Source organism: Aythya ferina, assembly GCF_964211825.1.
Source record: "Aythya ferina genome assembly, chromosome: 2".
NCBI lineage: Eukaryota > Metazoa > Chordata > Aves > Anseriformes > Anatidae > Aythya > Aythya ferina.
In genome coordinates this window covers 16,300,675-16,319,263 of record NC_140297.1, presented here as the reverse complement: position 1 = coordinate 16,319,263, position 18,589 = coordinate 16,300,675, and the positions used below count along the sequence as shown (strand labels likewise).

General features: G+C 41.7%; 1 protein-coding gene across 15 annotated transcripts in view; it reads left to right on the top strand.

The window, feature by feature from the left end:
• SVIL (supervillin) overlaps positions 1 to 18,589 on the top strand; it is a 135,819-nt gene that overhangs the window by 34,127 nt on the left and 83,103 nt on the right. Inside the window, exon 1 of one of the 15 annotated variants that reach the window (XM_084512045.1) lies at positions 957 to 1,153. The exons of the other annotated variants lie outside the window; for them this stretch is intronic. The gene's annotated coding sequence lies outside the window, so the exon portion shown is untranslated. Of the gene's footprint in view, positions 1 to 956; positions 1,154 to 18,589 lie in introns of those variants that run through there. 15 annotated transcript variants of the gene reach the window in all.

The window sequence follows — 18,589 nt, the reverse complement described above, 5'->3', positions numbered from 1 at the left end:
TCACAATTGTGTCTAAGTTACAGAAAAAATAAGCAAGCAATTCAGTGCCTTAATCTGGGAGACCGATAGTGCTCCATGAAGTTTTATCTTTTTTTTTTTTATTATTATTTTTTATTTTTTTTTTTTTTAACCAGCCTTTTAAAGCTGAGCTCACTGCTCTCAGAGCCATTTACTTATTTTGAATTGCAAGTTGGCATTACAAGTCAGGGCTGATTTAAAAAAAGGCATCGAATGCACAAGCTGTTTTAAAACTTCTGCTCCTTGAGATAATTGCAAGAGCACTTACTCATTTGTTTCAGTTTTTATTAAACACGTTTTATTCTGCTGCATTTGTCTGTGCAGCGTTTAGCTTCTTGCAGGAGCAGGACTTGAAAAGTCGTGGGGCAATAAAAAGGACCAAATAAAAAGGAAAGCTGGAAGGTAGAGTTGACAATCTAATTGGATTGGAAGCAGCTCCAGGCTGGGACTGTTGCAAACAGCTGATTTGATCCTTCTGAGTTTCAAGAGCTATTTATGGTAGATTAGCTGTATCAAAGCTCTACTGTTCCAACCATAAAAGGTTGGTCCTATGTGAAGTTGCCACACTGCATTTGGCTTAGTCCCTCTGAGCTTGGAGAGCCTATAGCTTTTTCTGTGGATAAATCCAGGGATGGATGGAAGTACTAAAGGCAGATCGAGGAGTAACGTTGTTGAGGACTTCAGATCGCAGCGAACTCTTAAAAGGAGATTTTCCCTAATAAATTTTTTGCTCTAATGTCTGGAATCAGCCCTTGGAATATAGCTCCTGCATATTTGCTGCATTTGGTGAACGCATGCTTTTAGGAAAGCGCTGTTCTAAATTTATCTGACTTATCTGAATCATCTTGACTGCACATGCACTTGCCAGCCTTGTGTGTTGATATTTGGTAACTTTGTGAAGTCACTTTTCTGTTTTCTTAGCGGTGAGTGTTAAGTCCTTTGGGAAGGAGCCTTAGCTGAAGTAAGAAACTTCTCTAAAACAAGAATTATGAAAATTTTTGGCTAAAGAGTGCTTCAGGAGTTATTACTAACCATTTTGAGAAGACTTTGTTTGAGCCCTTCTGCTACATCTGTGCCTTCAATTCCTCCTCCTTTGTGTAAAGGCAGACAAGTGGATTTTTTGCAGGATTCAGCAGTAAGTAGCATGTCCTTCAGAGAGCGTGCACGCAGTCGTTGGAGCCAGTTGTTTGAGAGTATTTGAGGCTCTGTCAGGTTGAAATGTGAGTGGGTTTATTCCAGCCTGTGCATGCCAGTCATTCAGCCTTCCTTAAGGCATTTTGTGTTTTTATTCTTGTGGTTTTGCTTGGAGGATGAGTTCATTCTGCTATGAATGGAAGGTGCTGTTGCTGGTTGGTTTGTGTGTAAGGTGACTCTTTTTTCTTTTTTAGTTTTAATACGTTAACCTTAGCCACAGCACTACAGGCAGCTGTAAGAACACATAAAACCAAAAAGTTTCAGTAGTAATTTTCTCCTGTTTAAGACGTACTATAAACATATGTGAATACTTGCGTTAGAGAGCTCTGTTATACTTTGACTCTTGGGGTGTTCCAAAGAAAGCTTCCTCCAACTTTTGTATTTTCTTATTTTTAAACACGACCAGGACACAACAGGTGAAAGTCACTGGCACTGCTTTACCATCCACTTCTGCAGCAGGATCAGCTGCTAAAAGGGGGGAGCGCAGTGAGGGACTGGGGGGGGCGGAAGGAGAAGAGGCTTCTTGCTTCAAGGGTGTTCCAGATGTTGTGTTTTAATCTCCAGAAATGCAAGTAAAGTGTCCTTGCCAATAAGTTTTCTGTTTTAAAAACAGCTCTACCCATTGTCTCTGTTCTCCTTTCAGGAGCTTTCAGGAGCTAGCAATGTAAGGCCATCGTCCATTTTCTTTGGATTGCAAATCTGTATTTGTATTAGCCTGTCAAATGGCTCTAGAATTTTTATTCTGAATTCGATATTCTTTATTCTGGTCTGCATTTCAGTGTAAGGAGTATTTGTTGAAAAAAATAGATATATATATTTTTAATCTCCATTACGTGAGCCTTGGCAGATGCCCATTTTAATACTTATTTCTATTTGTAGATTTTATAGGAGATCAGATCCTTTGCGCAGGGGGTGGGGGAAGCCTGCATGATCAGTATTCTCTTTCAGATTATCTTTTAATTTTTGCCTGGAATAACAGACCTGAACTTCAATTTGCTCTTGACTTAAAATATTTTATATTGCTTCTAGTAAAATTAGTGTTTTTACTAGCTATCCTTTTTTATATGATCAGATTTTTTTCTTTGAAAGCAAGTTGACATAAATCCCTCCACCACTTTAGCATGTCTGTGTTGTGCTCCTATGAGCCTGGTAGAAGAGGTCGGTGCCTTAAAACAGACATCAGCAAAGACATCAGATACAGAAGTTGGCTACCCTTGGGTCTGCACAAGAGCAGGAGTCCTTAACTTGGGTTTCAGGCTGAAATGCACTAAGGGGGGTAATGCAGGAAACATTTTGATTGATGAGAACTACTAATATCAGCTTCTCTTTGTGCTAAATATTTTGGAACAGGTAGACATTCTTCCTTGGTATCTCAGGGGGATTAGTTGGTCAATTTAAGCATTAATTCTACCTCTTCCAATGCAGTTTTGTCTTAACTGCATTGCTAAATGACATTCTTGGCAGAAGTTTGCAGTGTGAGGGAGATTTTCAGATCTCTAGAAGCTTTACTCAGAAGGAATACAGCTTTGGTTTTGGCATTTCTTTGCTAAATTTCTTATATTTCTTAGTGTTAATGGGATAAAGGTAGTGGGGAGCAGGCAAGGAGTTCTAATCTGGCTATTCTATCTTTGCTTTTTATATGGAGAAGAGAGATTGCAGCATAAGTTTAATTGTACGTAGAGCCCCAGAGAGGGTAAGGAATAATGAAATTGCAGAATACACATTTCTCCTTCACAGTGAGTCAAGGCAGACTCAGAGGGGGTGGTGTTGAGCCATTTGTGACCGAGACATTTCCAGACAGAGGCTGGAGGTGTCTTTTGCCAGTTTGCTGTGTGGAAAGGGTTATGTGTGTTATAATGCATGCGTCATAATGCATTATGAGCTGAGGTTTCTGTCTTGTTTAGATTTATGTTGATGAAGTGGTATGAAAACTTTTAATAGTACACTTGTTTAAACAAACTGACATTGAATTTATTTGTTTTCTTCTTTGTTTAAATGCAACAGTGTCATTTTCCTTTCTGAGAATGGATTCACAAGACAGGCTCTTATCTGTGAAGCCTTTCATATAATGAATATAACCAAAAATTGCACAAGCTCATTTAGCTTGAATTGCCATTGCTGGAGTGCGTTTTTGCTCTCCAAGTTGTTGGCTCTTGTGCATGGTGATCTCCTTACAACTTTAAAAAGGCAAAAAGCTCTGGAGTAGTTTGCAGGAACACTTTCCAGAGGCATCACTGTTCCTACTCTGTTTTCTTGCACAAGACACAGGCTGCTTTTTCTCCACTCAGAAGCCTCGATTTGGCATAATGGAAGGGAATAGTATGCTCTTAAGAGAAGCAGTAGGCAAAGTTCTTTTCCCTTATGAATTCCCTGGTTTCCTTGCTACTTTCCCAGCTACTAGGCAGTTCAGAGTTAACCGATGCATTGGAAGGTCTCTGGTTTTTAATGAGCAAAGCGTGTCCTAGTTGGAATCTGCCTTAAGCAGATAAGAATGCATTGGGTAAGTGGTGATAAAAATGCTTCTGATGTCACTTGCTCACATGGTGTTATGTTCAAGGGAGCCTTGCAGCAGAGAGGGTAGAACAATTATGCATGAAGTATTTGCTGATTTCTCTGGATGTAGTTGATGAAATGGCCCCTCTTTGCTCTAATGATGCCAGTTTTCAGAGTTAAAAAATAAAATTAAAAAAATAAATCTGTAAAATCAGACTTCAAATATGCAAATAAAATTAACTTCCAGGGTTGTGTCTCTCTGGGTAAACAACAAACGTCACGGTGAACTTGGACATAAAGCATTGTGTTTATTAATAACCAAGGCCCTGTACTTTTCTAAAGAAACAACAACAAACACACAAAAACCACATCAGGCTACATCAGACCACGAGGCAGATGTGTAATTTCCCCACAGAACTGAGCTTGCGTGCCGAAGCCCCGTGCGAAGGGAATAATGCTCCTGTGGAGTTCATGGCTGCTGAGCGTGTTCCTCGGGGCTTGTACCTGTAAAAATGTTGGCAGTCAGCAAAGACCTTCAGGATTTCTTTCTTCCTTTGTCATATCGGTGTTAGATTTGGTCAAAATTGCTGTCTATTCCTCAGCATAAAACAAAGCCAGCACCGTCTCCTGAGAGCTTGCTGGGCAAGAAAGGAGGGGTGTGCCATCAAAATGACTGCACAAAATGGTCTAGGATGTACTCAGGTGCTATGTGCTTTACATATGGCTTTTTCAATCTTGTTGTTTCTGAAAAGAAGTGGAACTGAGCCTCTGAAACAGCTAGAACAACTGTTCTATAAAGGTAATTGGCCCAGCTGCTTTTATGAGAGAGACAAAAGGACAGTATTTCAATGTCATCTTCCACTAAGTACCAACTGGAAACAAGGTGAGGTCCTGCTGGAAGCAGTTTCTCAGTCCTCTATTGGCACTCCATTGGTATCCAGGAATTAGTAATGGTAATCCTGCAGCCACAAGGTTTCAGCTTCAGTGGATTTCACTTTTTTTTTTTTTTTCCTCCTATTCTTTGTGAATACAAGTAGCTATTTTTTATTTTTAAAGATTTTAAGTTTTCATACCACATAAGCGTGCAGGTAAGAAACTGCAATGAATAAGGACAGTCAAAAGCATAAGGAAATATCCAAATGTTAGATTGCTTTCAGTGGGAACTTGTGCCCTGTGGAAAATTGCTGAATTGCAACAATGAGATAGGAAGGGTCCTCTCTGCAAGCAGGCATGAATATCCGGAGGTTGTGTTTCAATTTCAATATTGTCTAAATGCATTTGCCAGTTTATATGTGCAAATAGTGGAGTTACTGATGTTTTGACAATTACTGCATTAGTCTCTGGGCTGGGGTGAGTCCTGCTACTCAGCCATTTAAAACTGAACTGAGCAGCTACTGAAAATGTTTCTGTACCTCTGCAGAGCTTCAGGAACGTTGTACTTTCAGTAATCCTTGACCAATTGCATTGAGAATGAGCAAACCCATTAGTAGTTTTTTAGTAGATTTTTTTGGGGTCAGTTTTGCTTATATACCAATCGTCTAGAGTAGTGCTTCAGCTGGTTACAGTTACTGGGTAATGGAAGCAGTAGTGAATGACAGCACTCCTAGGAGAAATGTATTCTATTTGCAAAAATTTGCTGCGTGAACAACTTTTGGTATTTTTTCCTTGCTGAAGTTTCTAGGAAAGCGGTAGGGTCTTTGGCTTGTTTCCTTCAGAGCAAGAATGACTAACTGAACTAACCACATGTACTTACATAGGCAATTTAATTTTTTGAAATGATATGTACGCCTATCACTGATGTTTCCTTCAGATTTTCGGGGTGTGTGGGTCAGGCAGCCTTAATGGTACGTATGTAGGGGAAAGGCATGTCTGTAAAGGGGTAAATAGACTGATGTGAATGTACTGATGCTTTCAGCAGATGCAAGTTGATGCAGTGAAGAGCCAGGCAGGCTGACAGTGCTGGTGCCAGCTAAGGTAGAGGAGGATCAAATGTAGGAATCTATGCCAAGCCTTCATCTCGCTACCTCCTGCCCTGTGTATTTGAAGCGACCTGTCCAGCCGAAGATCTCACAGACATGGAACAGGATATGAGAGCTGTGGAGCACTTGGTTAGGTTAGGTTCTTTGAAGTAGCAGCAAAGAATTGCTTGTCCCAGAGCATCTCCGAGCTCAACAGAAGAGCTTTGGTCATAAACTCAAGTGTGGTGTGCTGAGTGCCAGCTAAGAAAGAGAAGTGTTCAGCTAAGAGGAGCTCTAGTAACTTGAATAGTTGTGAATTTTAGAAATATCCTGTATATGCAAGCTGTTGTCATTTCTCTTCTGACCAGAGGCTGGAAGTCTTTGCTGATCAGTCATCAGGTGAAGTCACAACTCTTTACATGGAAGGGTTCCATTTAGGTGGGCGCAGGAAAAAAATGATCTGTCCTGGCACTTACTCAAAGTCATAAAGTTTTTCCAGTGTTAATCGTGTACCAGGATGTTAGAATTTTATACCTATATGTATATAAGTATATGCTGGATATAATGATTTGTAATGGCTGAGTCAAAGGAGAAAATAAGACATGAGGCTGCTCAGCACGCTTCAGTCCAACATTTGTTCTCTGAGCTAGCAATGTGTCAAACGTCAACTAGGAGGATTTATAGCAATAGATAATTGCAGAAAAACAAAATCATCAGTAAAACTTCCCATGTTCGTCACAGCTGCCCAGCTTGAGCCAAGGGAGCTCAAGAGTTGCTGTGCAGTTCCCATGCGTGTAGACTGGGGTTTAGGACTGTCACCTGAAGTAGGAGTGCAGGTTTCTGGCTGGAAAGTTTGAAATTCAGGTCTCTCAGTTTCTGATAGAAATGCCTACACAGTTCAAACACCGTTTGGTGAGGCCAGCAACATTCTTTCCTACTGTCAGCGGCGCTAGGAAGAGCAGTGAGTAAAAGCCCAGCTATGTTAGGTATACCCAAGCGCACCTACTGGGTTGTGTCCCTGCAAATGCTAAAGGCTAGGCTTACCAAGGTTGCTTTCTGACTGCTTTGGGCAGCTGATGGTTTGGAGTTGCAGACGAGAAGAGTGAAAGTGACAACCCTGATTTAAAATACTTCTTTAGGAATCCCTCCAGGCCATTGTCAGCCCCCAGCTTGCTCCCGACCCCTTCTTTCCACCTGCTGCAGTTTGCCCCTGGCCGCACAGGTCAGGGAACTGCTGTCTGAAGGCTTTTTGTTCCCTTCTCTCTAGCCCTATGGGTTTCCCAGTCCTGCTCACCACAGCCTGTGCTGATTCACATGGTGGTGAGAAAAGAGCTGCTCAACAGGGAAGTGAAAGCAAAGGACAAACAAGTAGGGAACACTGCTATGGTTGGGAGGCAGGAGCACGGACAAAAACTGTGGTCCCTATGAGCTATGAGATGCCTCAGTGACTTGCACTGCTTTCACACCGGGTGAAACATCAACACTAAACGTGTGCAGCTCTGGCACTATCATATGGTGCTCTCGACAGCCTAACTCCTCTGAATTCAGAGGCCTAAACAGACAACAGTAAGGAAGGTAGGACAACACGTTATGTCTTACGCCAAAGAGAACTTCTCTCTTCTTCTAAGACACCATATTGATTCCTGAGCCAAGCCTACTGCTGTTCCTCCTAGCCCAGTGCTCAAGTTGCCCACTTGTGTACTCTGTGCTTCTGAAAGAGCATCCTGGAGGCTTAGGTGTGAACAGCCTGCTACTTGAAGTTAGTCAGTTCTGTACCTTTCATCTGAGATTTAAATAAACTTTTGTCTTGAATTACAGAGGCTGTGCTGGTTTATTTGGTCTTAATTAAAAAGAGGTGTAACAGTAAAGCTGGGGCATAATTTTGAAGTGCAGATACCAAAGACTTCTATTTGATATCTCAGAAGCTTCGCAACTTGATTGAAGCCAGCATAGAAATTGCTAGTTTTTACTGAAATATGAAATGGATGAGTATTTCCAAGTTAAACCTAGGGCCAGTAGTTGAGTAGACTTTTATGAGCGCCTTGCAATTGCCCATGATGATGTGAGGCCATATGCAGACAGTGAAGTATCATGACAGCACGATTCTGTGGAAGTAATTGTCAGGAAAGAAAGTGACTCTATGCACATTCCTCTCAGCAAACATTTAAGATAAAGCGAGGACTATTAGGCTTGGTTGCCCTGGCTTGTCTTCAGCCTGCCACTGCAGGCCGCTTGGCCCCTGTGCAAAACTGCAGGGAGACAGAGGGACAGAGAGGATGGAAATCAGGGGTTGAGACAGATCAAGGGATAGAGACCAGGCTTTGAGACTGAAACCTGGAGCTGGTTTCAAGGACAACCAAGGGAATTACTTAGATAAATTCTCCCATGCTTTTGTTTTCACTGTCTTGATTGGATAAATGGACTAGTTTAAACAAGATCTTTGGGCTGGCTCTCTGCTGGGAACAGACAGGTTGATATGCTGGGATAATAGTCTGAGATTTAATCTGGGTATTGCGTCATGGGATTACACCCCAGGAGGTGTGAATGGCTGGTGCTCGACATGACTTCACTCACATGTCGTGCGCCCTGGCAATGTTCAGCACCTCAGAATATTTTGATTCTTATTCATCTTTTATTCAGTGGCTGTGAAATGCAACCTGCTGCTTGACTGCACGACGTACTGGGTAGCTCGAGTTTAAATTGGCTCCAGATTGATTAACACTTCCAAATTGCTCCTCTTCTGCAGCATGTGGTAATGACTTGAATTACAAAGTAGTCTTCTGGTGGTTGCATTGCTTCAGCAAACCTGGGTTTTTGTGTTGAACACCGCTTCCCATTAGCAGGGGAGCAGAATTTAAGAATGGCACTTGCACATTACAAGACTGGTAGGCTGAAACCATAACAGGAATGGTGCTGGCGCTGAGCTCCATCCTTCTGCCCACCAAGTGATGCTCACACTGGGCAGACACGTGAAACTTCCCAAGGCAGAGGAGCCATTCTGTAAGTTCCCTGGGGTTAAGTAGAGTACAGTAAAAAGCAATGGAGTTGGTAGGACTGTTCCCGTGGGCATCCACTCTTTGTGGGTGGTCTAGCAAGGCAGACAAGCTGTAAAGTTAGGAAATATTTACATTACGCAGGGCCCTGACCCTGGCCAGTGTGGCTCTATATCCTACAAGAGCATTGGATGCCAAAAAAACTGGGCATTCAGCTTTACCCAGCCTATTGTTCTTTTCCATGTAGCTAAAAGTCCTTCCTACAACCACCTGCCAAGCGCTGTGGCTGTTTAGCTTTAAAGGTTGCTGGCTACCCAAACATAGTTTTGTTGCAGGCTGGGGATTTAGCTTGCAAGTCCATAAAAATAAACAAATAAATGGGTGGTGTAGTTTTGCAGCACAGATTTTTTTTTTTTTTTTTTTCTCCACTCCAACTGGAACTCTTAGAAAAGCAAAAACCTAGCTTTTAGCTCAGGGATTCTTGAAGTAATTTATTTTAACCTTCTGTTGTTGTTCAATAAAAATCATTCTCTTTCTCAAGGAGATTGCTTAGAAATGAAAAGTTCCCCTTCCCCCTCTGCCACAAAGAATCTAACCCTGTTGGGGCAAACAGGCTGCTTGTGACCGACAATAGGGTTTTGTGTTCGGAAGACACAGCATAAATTACTCCCTCCCCTCCCCAAAGAGGTCTGGGAGAGAAAAAAACAAGGCCAAATAGCCTGGTTTCTCCACAGAAGCAAAACAAAAATAGTGTAGCTTAACCACAGTGATGCTGTGCCTGCTGTACTCTGACCGGTGCCAGGGACTGCCTGTTGTAGTACCAGAGCTTTTCTCTAGGTTTTGGTGAGAATTTACAGTTTATCCCAATTCCCAAAGCTGCGGCCTGGGAGCTGAAGGAAGCATTGACTGAAAAATCTTAAGTGATGCTCTGTAAAGCATCTTATTTATGGTACTTCACACTTTAAGGACTGACCAATAGGCCATTGTATCAGTCACAATTATAGCCTTTCCTTTTTTAAAACAGGATCATGATTACATCCCTCAAGACTTCTGACCTTTCTTCCTGACTGCCTTTGAGTTGCTGGTCTCTAATTTCCCTTTCCTTACCCTCCAGGGATTAAATCCTTTTTTTATTACTTAAGTTATTCTTTATCTGTCTTTCTGTCCCCCCTTTTTCCCTGCTTATTTTCAATAGTCTGCAGGTTCTGTCTTAAATGCAATCATTTGCCAGACAGTACTGCTGGAAACGACTCCTTGAAATTGAGATCTTCCCTTTGGTTTTTTAAATATTTGGAGCAGAAACTCAAACAAAGCAGAAACTTTGAATGCTTGTTTACGACAGATCAAAACTCTGCATGTGTTTGTTCTGTAGTGGTGATGGTGAGGGGAAAATCACATAATTGCATAAATTGTTCTACAGTAAGGCTTGATGATGCCTTCAGAAAGGTCTATTGAAATTCGTTCTGTTGGGAAATGACAAAAGTGGTTCTGAGACTTCTTGAGCTTCTGCTTTGCTGACAAAGGAGGAGCCCGGTCAGAGAATAGATGAGAGAAATAGCACACGCTATTTGGCTTTCTAGTTTTGCTTACCAGCTTGCGTGAATATTAGAAGGAAGCTTCTGAATAATTGAGTAAAAATACACCTGGCTTAATACATTTAACATAGCCTTAAATTCCACATGCCGTTACAAACTGTGCTCTAAACATTTGTTGCATGATTCAATTCATAAGAGCTTTTGATTTACCTGCACTGTGGACTTTTATTGAGCTCCCTATTTAGAATAAGGAGATGCTTTACGTCTGAGGAAGGTTGGGTCACACATCTGTGAAACACAATAATGCCCAAACCAATGGTTTTGAGCACTGTCACGGTTCAGGGGTGATGTGGGGGGAAGCAACTGTCAAGCAAATCACGTATTTCAGTACAGAAGAAGTGTTTATGCCTCTTGGTAATGGAATCATGTGTCACAAACTTTATATAGCTGTTGCAGTGTGCCAGTGTCGTCCGACTGAAGCAAACTGACTGCACGCAATATGCAAAACTCATAAACCCCTCATGGTTTGGGCTTTGGGTATACACGACTGCTTTCTTACACGGTGGCAGACTTTGAAGGGCTGCTTGTTGCATGCCTGGCATCTAATTCCAGTGCCACGTGGGAGGAGAGAAACTGGAGATAAGGGAGAAAGAGGTTTTATAGGCTAGAACCAACGAGGCCTGTGAAGAAGCATCCTGTGCGGCGGGGGGATTAATAGGCATCCTTAGCAGTAGCACTCAGATGTCTGCCATGCCTATTAATCTCTCCAAAATGACCTAGATGGCTGGACCAACTGCAGGCTCGATACACGTTCTGTCAGCATAAAATTGGTTTGTAATAAATATGCTGAGGAAGCAGCAGGAATAATGGAACCTATTTGGGAACTGACGTGCCATTGGGTTTTCATAAATCCCTGGAAGTGTAACGCTGGCAAATGAATATTCATAAACCAGGCTGTTAAAGCTTTAAGAGGACCTTGAGGGGGTGATGATGTCAGGCTGCGGAGTTAATTATAGAGATGGTAAAGTTCTTGGCTAACTAGGCTGAGCGTACGCTCACAAGAGTTTTTACATGATGCGGCAATCAGAGGGAGCCACAGCATTGGATGTCGGCTCTGAATTTCTTGATATATATTTCCTGAGCTAAAAGCCCAGTGGTTAGAGGAGGGGAAGTATTTACATCCCGCTGCTGTGTAAATAAATCGGCTTCAAGGAGTTGAGTAGCTGATTCCTGGCTTGCTCACCACAAAGTACTCTGCTGGGTTGGGGAGCTTGTGATGGCTCTCAAAAATGGCCAGTTGTTGGTAGATGTGGTGTTTTATCTGTGTCAGTCACTGGACTTGTTATGGGGGACACCAATACTACGGTAACTGTGCTTACTCCTGGTAGTGATCAGTTTTAATGATTGTTGCTTTGTTTTACTCTATGCCTCTGAAAGAGCTATGAAAAATATGATTTCTGTTTTGTAGGCTAGCAGTAGCTTATAATACTCTTAGAATTGCTGAGGGTTGGAGAGACATCCAGAGGTCACAGTTCTGGTCTCATTTGGCAGAAAAAAAAAAATAATCTAGCTTTTGCTGGTGGTCACTATTCTTATTTTTCCTGTTGAATTTTTCCATGCTATTGATTGAAACTTTAGAAGTCCCTCATATGTGATCCTATTGTGGTATGACAGGCAAAAATGTTGAACTATTTGGAATCAAGGTAGTCAAGTCCTAAATTGTAGGACCTTACTGAAATTAGTGTTACTTATAATGTTCCACTTTAAAAACAAAGCAACAACCAAAAAACTACAACACACATTTCCTTCCTTAAATAGAGAGGGTGCTAGGACAGAACATGCTATTGTGTTTCCTGAATCCAGATCTGTAACATAGGACCCTTTTAACAGAACAACTGGTAGGAGGAAGAGGAATAAAAATAATACTTGGATTATTTATTTATTTATTTTGGATGTGGTGGAAAGCTAAAATCTAAACCAAACTAAACTAGTCATTTGTTTGGGTCAAGGAATTGAATGATTATCCCCGGTCTTCTGCCAGAGCAAGGAACAGCAAACACTGCAAACATAGATGGAGTGGTTCGTGAATACCAGCAAAAAGTCTGAGAACAACTGCACATCTCAAAACATGCCGAGTAGGATTCTGAAGGTTTGGGAGGACTTCAGAAACAGCTCTGACTTGTTAAGAAGTTGAAATCTTACTTTGAAAGAGGCAACTTTCAGCTGTGAGGAAGTAGTGGAGATGCTGTATAGCCATAAAGTTGCAAGAAGCCCCGAAGTTTGACACATCAGAAATAATGCTTGGAAGAGCTCTCACAAGCTGGGGGGGGGGGCAGCAGGAAATCACTAGTAGAGACTTGTTTCAATTTTGAGAAAAGGAAAATCGCTTCTTACCTCAGCTTTCAGCAGCCCCTGTTGTAGGGTGGCTAAAGAGGCAACGTCTGCTTTTGGGTGTGAAGTTGGGCTGCCTTTTTATCATTGCCTTCAGAGGATGAGGAAAATACGTTTGCCATGTATATAATGTCACAGTTTGCATCACTAAGTAAGTATGAAGTCTTCCGTGCTTATTCCTCAATGCTGGATCCCTCGTTACAAGGTGACTCACGGCAGATTCAGCCTCTCCCCTTCTGCTCTCTCCCTTCCTGCTCTAGGCTCACCAAAGACACTAGCTGTGTGGCCTCTCTATTGGAGATCAGCAGGGAAAAATAAAAAATACATGATTGCAAGATGTGTTTGATGACAGAAAGTAAAATTCAGCACTGTTCTGGGCAAGAGCCTTTTGACTGTAACTCGCAGGCAGGCAAAGTTGTGTTGATTGCATCTGTGCAGGAGACAGCAAGGCTGCTGGTCAGGGAGGAAGGACCGAACAGATGCTGAGCCTCCATCACTAGTCTGTCCCTGGGGAAGAAAATCCACTTTGATTGAAGTCCAGGTTTCTCCTTAGCAAATTGAGTTTTTTATTAGTTATTTCCCCTCCTTTCTCCCACAGCCTCATTATTATGTTGCTGTTGTATTTGGTTTTCTTGTCTGAGTTGTTTGGACTTTCCAGATGGGGAATCGGCCTTTTTAGGTAGATGCAGAGCAGGTTTGGCTCAAGAGGTTCTTTGGGTGCCCTCCCAAGTGAGCAGTATCCACAGGCAGAGTGACAATATAATCAAACCTGCTGTCCACCAAAGGATGGATGCAGGTGGGATATTTATTGGGACATTATGTGTCTGCCAGGTGTTTCTGTGAATAGTGTGGTCTGGAAAGGTTGGAAGTGAGCGGCTGGCTTGGTGGTGATGGTGCCCCCAGTGCAAGTGCTGTAGATATATCTGCAGTGCTTGGATAGAAATGTGAAAGTGAACATTTCTTCCTCACCTCAACAGCACTGAGCCAGGGCTCCCGGAGGAGCACAGGGGATAATCTAAGCTAAAGACCGTACAGAACATGAACTTCAGCTTCTGGAACAACTGTTCTTTTTCTGAGGACGATGAAAGTGCCTTTAAATAGATACCTTTGATTTCTATTTTGCTTCAATGCCTTTTTTTAAGGTTGCTTTATATGACCTTGGCAAGATCTGAGATGAAGGAGATGGGGGGTGAGGGGTGCCTGGATGGGACCTAATTGTGTCTTTTTCCAAAAAGTAAAAATTGCTGAGGATATGGTAACTCCTCTGACTGAGAGCATTCCTTGGTGTGAGAGAAAGCAGAGTGAAGAAAGGAAATGCAGACATGCCGTGTGTGAGGTAGGGTGAACATCCGAGGTGAGCAACTTAAAATTCGTCGGGTCATCTGCTCTCCTCTGGTTTCCTCTGCTGCTTATGTTTCTGAGACCCTTGGAAGATGGCACTGTAAGGAATATGGCTGGCCTCGAGTCTTAGTTCTGTTTATTTTTGTCAAAGTGGGCTGGTCAGGGGGTGTGTAAAAATAGTATCTCTTCCCTGTCTGTGGGAAGACAGGGGGATGTGATCCCAAGCGGTCATCGTGCAGGTATTACGGCGAACCCGAGAGCACTAATGCCAAGATTTGAGGTGATTCCTGCATTTTGGTACATCGATGGCGCCCAATTTGAAGCTTTATTCCCAGTCATTTGGCAGTGTTTCAGTTAGCTGTTTGTCCCTCTCCCATTCATAACCAGTGCTGCTTGTGCGTTACATGGCGAGCATAATCTGGATCCAGCCCCTACTCTCAAGCAAATACATTGCAGTGCTGAAGATAGCACCATGATGCAGGCAGCAAGTCTCCTAAGGAGTTACAGCTGGGTGAACTCGAAGCTTTATAGGATTTCTGTGGTGCTCTTGTCTCTGCCTAAAAGCGGAGAGTAGATTTCTCCTCTTCCCTTTAATGATTAATAAGCAATTACAAAGGGGTTTTGTTTGCTGGCTGTGTCAGACTGTAAATCCTGCATTTGTTTTTCCGTCCAGGGTTGTTTAGAGGAGCACAGGGCTGCATCGATGGTGCAGGGCTACCCCTCGTTTTGCCAAGTTGTTCTTTTGCATGTGGCTGGGCACCCTGTATGAAAAAGCCCTGCCCTGCCTGCTCGTGCATTGTTCCCAAATAAAGGCATGTCTGCACCAGGAGCTGAGCTCCAGCTGCCGGACCTCGGGGAAAAAAAAGGACCTTTACCCACGGACTGAAAAGAGCTGATTTATCTGCAACAAACTGTTCCTTCCCCAGCTCCCTTCTCTTTCTCAAATTAAATAAAAAGAAAAAAAAAGTTGTTTTTAAACTTAAATAATTCAAGTTGGTTATATGTTCATGCTCTGTAGCAAATAGCTAAAGCACCAGCTCTGAAGTCACCTCAAGCTTAGTGAAATGTCCACACATTAAATATATATATATATAAAATAAAATAGAACAGTTTAGATCAAAAATGTTTCTGTTCTTGAAAGGTATTTAATAAGTGAACTTTTCCTTGTATATTAACTCTCATCTGCATGGTGAGTGGGAAGATGAACAGGTACCTTTACAATGCAAGGCAGCAGTTTGGGTGGCTTTCATTATTTTTGTTTTTTCTATGCCAGAAGTGCTTGTAATCAGGGTTTAATTCCAAGTTGAAGTGGCATAATAGCTTTTTTGCTGTATGTTCTAGGGGCATAGCTAACATACAAGGTTGTTAGGAAGAGGTAATTTATTAGACCAGCTGGTATAGGGGGGAAAAAATGAGACAAGCTTTCAGGCACACCAGCACTTCGTCGCGTCTGAAATAGAAACAGAAGATTTCAAGGTTAAACAAGTTACAAAAAACTACTCCATTTAATGAGATATGGGTTGAACTGTCAAAGAGGAGCTTGCTGGTATGGTATTCCTTCGGTGGGGTGGCGAAGATGATTGATTTACTGAAGAAAGAAGGAGTTTATGGTCTGGAGAGGCTATAAACCTATTACCTGGTGAGCACACGGCTTTTCTTTGTATATAGGGGAGTGAGGAAACTTCAGTTCTTTGTTATCTCTTGGGAAAATTTTATTTTTATCGGTTTTGTTTTGTTTTTGAGAATTGAGATTGCAAGATCAGATTCAGTTTTAGATAAGTAGGGTCAGGTTTATTTAAAGGAGCTTTATCAGGCAAATGTAGTTTCAAGCCTTCTTCGTCAACAGGTTTCCATCATTAGCCTACAATATTAAAATACAAGGTTACCTAGTGGTCAATTCATAGTTGTTAAATTAGTAACAAAATGAAAAAACACTCTACTGTTTGTTTTTTATTTTTGAAGACCAAAGTATTTACTTCCAAAATCAGATCAAATCTATTCTAGCAGAACCCCTGGATGTTAGTGGGTTGTTTGTTCCTTTTAATCTATAATTTTCCTCAGTAGGAACAAAATGCAGAGTTGAAATGCTAAGAAACAGTTTCAAGGATTTGCAAAATGACAGATTCTTGACTTGTTCTGCTAATAGAGCTGACAACGTAGTTTTTTAGGCTTTGAATTAGGAAGTTTTATCAAGGCAGTTGTTTCAATACATGTGTGGCAATGCACTGTCAATGCATATTAGACTGTATGCTGTGGAGGAGAGCAGAGAAAAACTATTCAGTGCTCTTTCTGAAGGTTTTCACTTTTTTCTGTAGTGCTGTACCCTAATATGATTAATGTTATAGCTTAAGCAGTGTCAGATTAAACATGTTAAAGGAGCAGTCATTATCTTCTGACTTTTTAGTTCATTTTAATGGGCTGTCTGTACAAATGCCCTCGAAGTTAACCCTTGTATATGTTAACAGTTGCTTTTAAAGTTATGATATCTGGCTTCATCATGCAAACCTGTCCATGCATATCAATTATAATGTTCAAAACGATTGATGCCATCTGAGTGGTCCGGAAAGCAGCCTGCTCTCTTTCCTGAGTCCCAGTGCTGCGTGCTAAGAGGGCAGAGCTGTTTGCTCAGCTGTGTCCTGTCGGTACTGCAGTGGCTGCAGAGGTAACCCGTGCATTTAACCCGAGCTCCGGGGAGGTGGAGGAGGTCAGAAAGGCTTAATCTAATTTAGATAAATTGTGTGCCAGGAAAGGGGTGTAGCTGTTTTTGAGCATTTGTCTTGCTCTGCTGGAAGCCAGCTTCCTCCAACCTGGTGACCCAACAGTGGAAAAAAAAAAAAGGAGTCATGTATTGGAAGCAGCTTGACACGTATCGGAGGCATCAAATACATCATCCTCTGTGATCCTTGATGTTGTAGGGTAAGGCATATCTGTGTCTCAGCTTCCTTGAAGGCAGTTCTTCAGAAACTTCCCAATATTGAGGTATGCTTAAATATCCCTTTTGCGTGGCACTGCAGCCATGGTGGCTAGAATTGGAGCTGGCGTTTTTGTGTTTTGCTCTCAAAATTTTCAAGACTAGTAACTACTTGTAAGTCCCTTCTACCACTATCTACTTTAGTAACCTGGTTTATGGATCTCAGGAGACTTCCTGAAAACCTAAGCTGACCACCGAGCTACCCTGCAACTGGTCTTGAGGTATTAAATAGCTTGAGTATGGCCTCTGTGTAACAAACTCCTAGGGAGGCTAATATTAAAAGCTTACGGTAATACATCATTTTAATAATTTACCAAAAAGAAGTAGCAGCACTACACATTTGAATTCCCAATTCCAGTGGACTGTGATGGGTATAACTATGCACTGGTTTTACATAATGGAACCCCAAATGTCTTCTCACTATATTATTTTCTAAACCCTGCCTCCTAGTAAGGGTCACTGAAAAGAAGTCAAGGCTCTGCTATGGTCTCTAAATTTGGAAACTGAAGTATCCTGTATGGAGTCTGTACTTGTTTATCTTCTTTGCAATGTAAGTTATTAAGGGGGAAAAAAAAGTGTGTCTCCGAACAGGAGTAGTTAAGCCTTCAAATAAGGCAAAAGAAGTAAAATTCAAGCTTTATTTTGGGGGTGGTGTTGGTAAATTTGTCACATTATTTAACAACTCAAGTTACTGGATGTGCCTTTTAAGGTACTTGCCACAAAGTAGTGCATGTGAAATGCCCTCAGTGACATGCTTTCACCCTTTAGGAAGAAAAGTACCTCGAGTACCAATTTATCACTAACACGAAGAAACAACTGCTTGACTTTTTAAATAAAACAGGCAGTGGTGTCCACTGATGCAGATTTCTGGCATTCCTGCTGCTGATTCACCTTGGCATCGTTTAGTCTCCTCGATTCTTTTCCCTGCCTTTCTATGTTTGGAAGTCATCTTTCAAGTTTCCTTACCAAGCTGCCTGCCTCCTGTTTCTCTTTGCTTCCTGATTACAAGATGAGAAGATCGGATGGGCAAATAAGACGCTTTCCATCAAAGGCTTTGTGTTTATTCTAACAGAAAATTTTCTTAGTCTATAGCTGAAACAGATCTAAGAAGGGGAAAAGAAGAAGCAAACAAACAAAACCAACAAAACTTTTTTTTTTTCTTCCTCTAGGCCCTCTGTAGAAAACAGTTTCTATGTGGATGGTTTTCACATGCCCTCAGACCCTTGAAATATCAGAAACTGTGGACACTCTCATACTGTTCCTTGTAATGACTTGCAAGAAATAAAGATAATCATGGCAATCAAAAAAGCTCAAAAAATCAACTGGCTGAGAACGTACATATGCCAAAGTCCTTAATAGAATGCTTTTTTCCTCCCTTGAGGGAGAAAAGTGTGAATTTGACTGTAAAAATGAAACTGCTTTCCAAGTGAAATCCCTATATAGTGTCCTCTCTAGGAGCAGTCGTCTAGTTTTGGTCAGCCTTCATTAAATAGCATTCTGCTGCTCCAGATCTTCTTGGATAGGGTTTTGTTATTTTACTGCATATTGTGAGCTAATGCAACTCCTGGCCTAGCTCCAGTCTGTGCTGTCTGAAATACAGACTTTGGGTATAAGCTGCTGATTATGGTTTCAGACTTCCCAGGAAACAAAAATAAAGACCTGAAGAAAATGCTGCAGCTTTTCGTAGTGATCTCA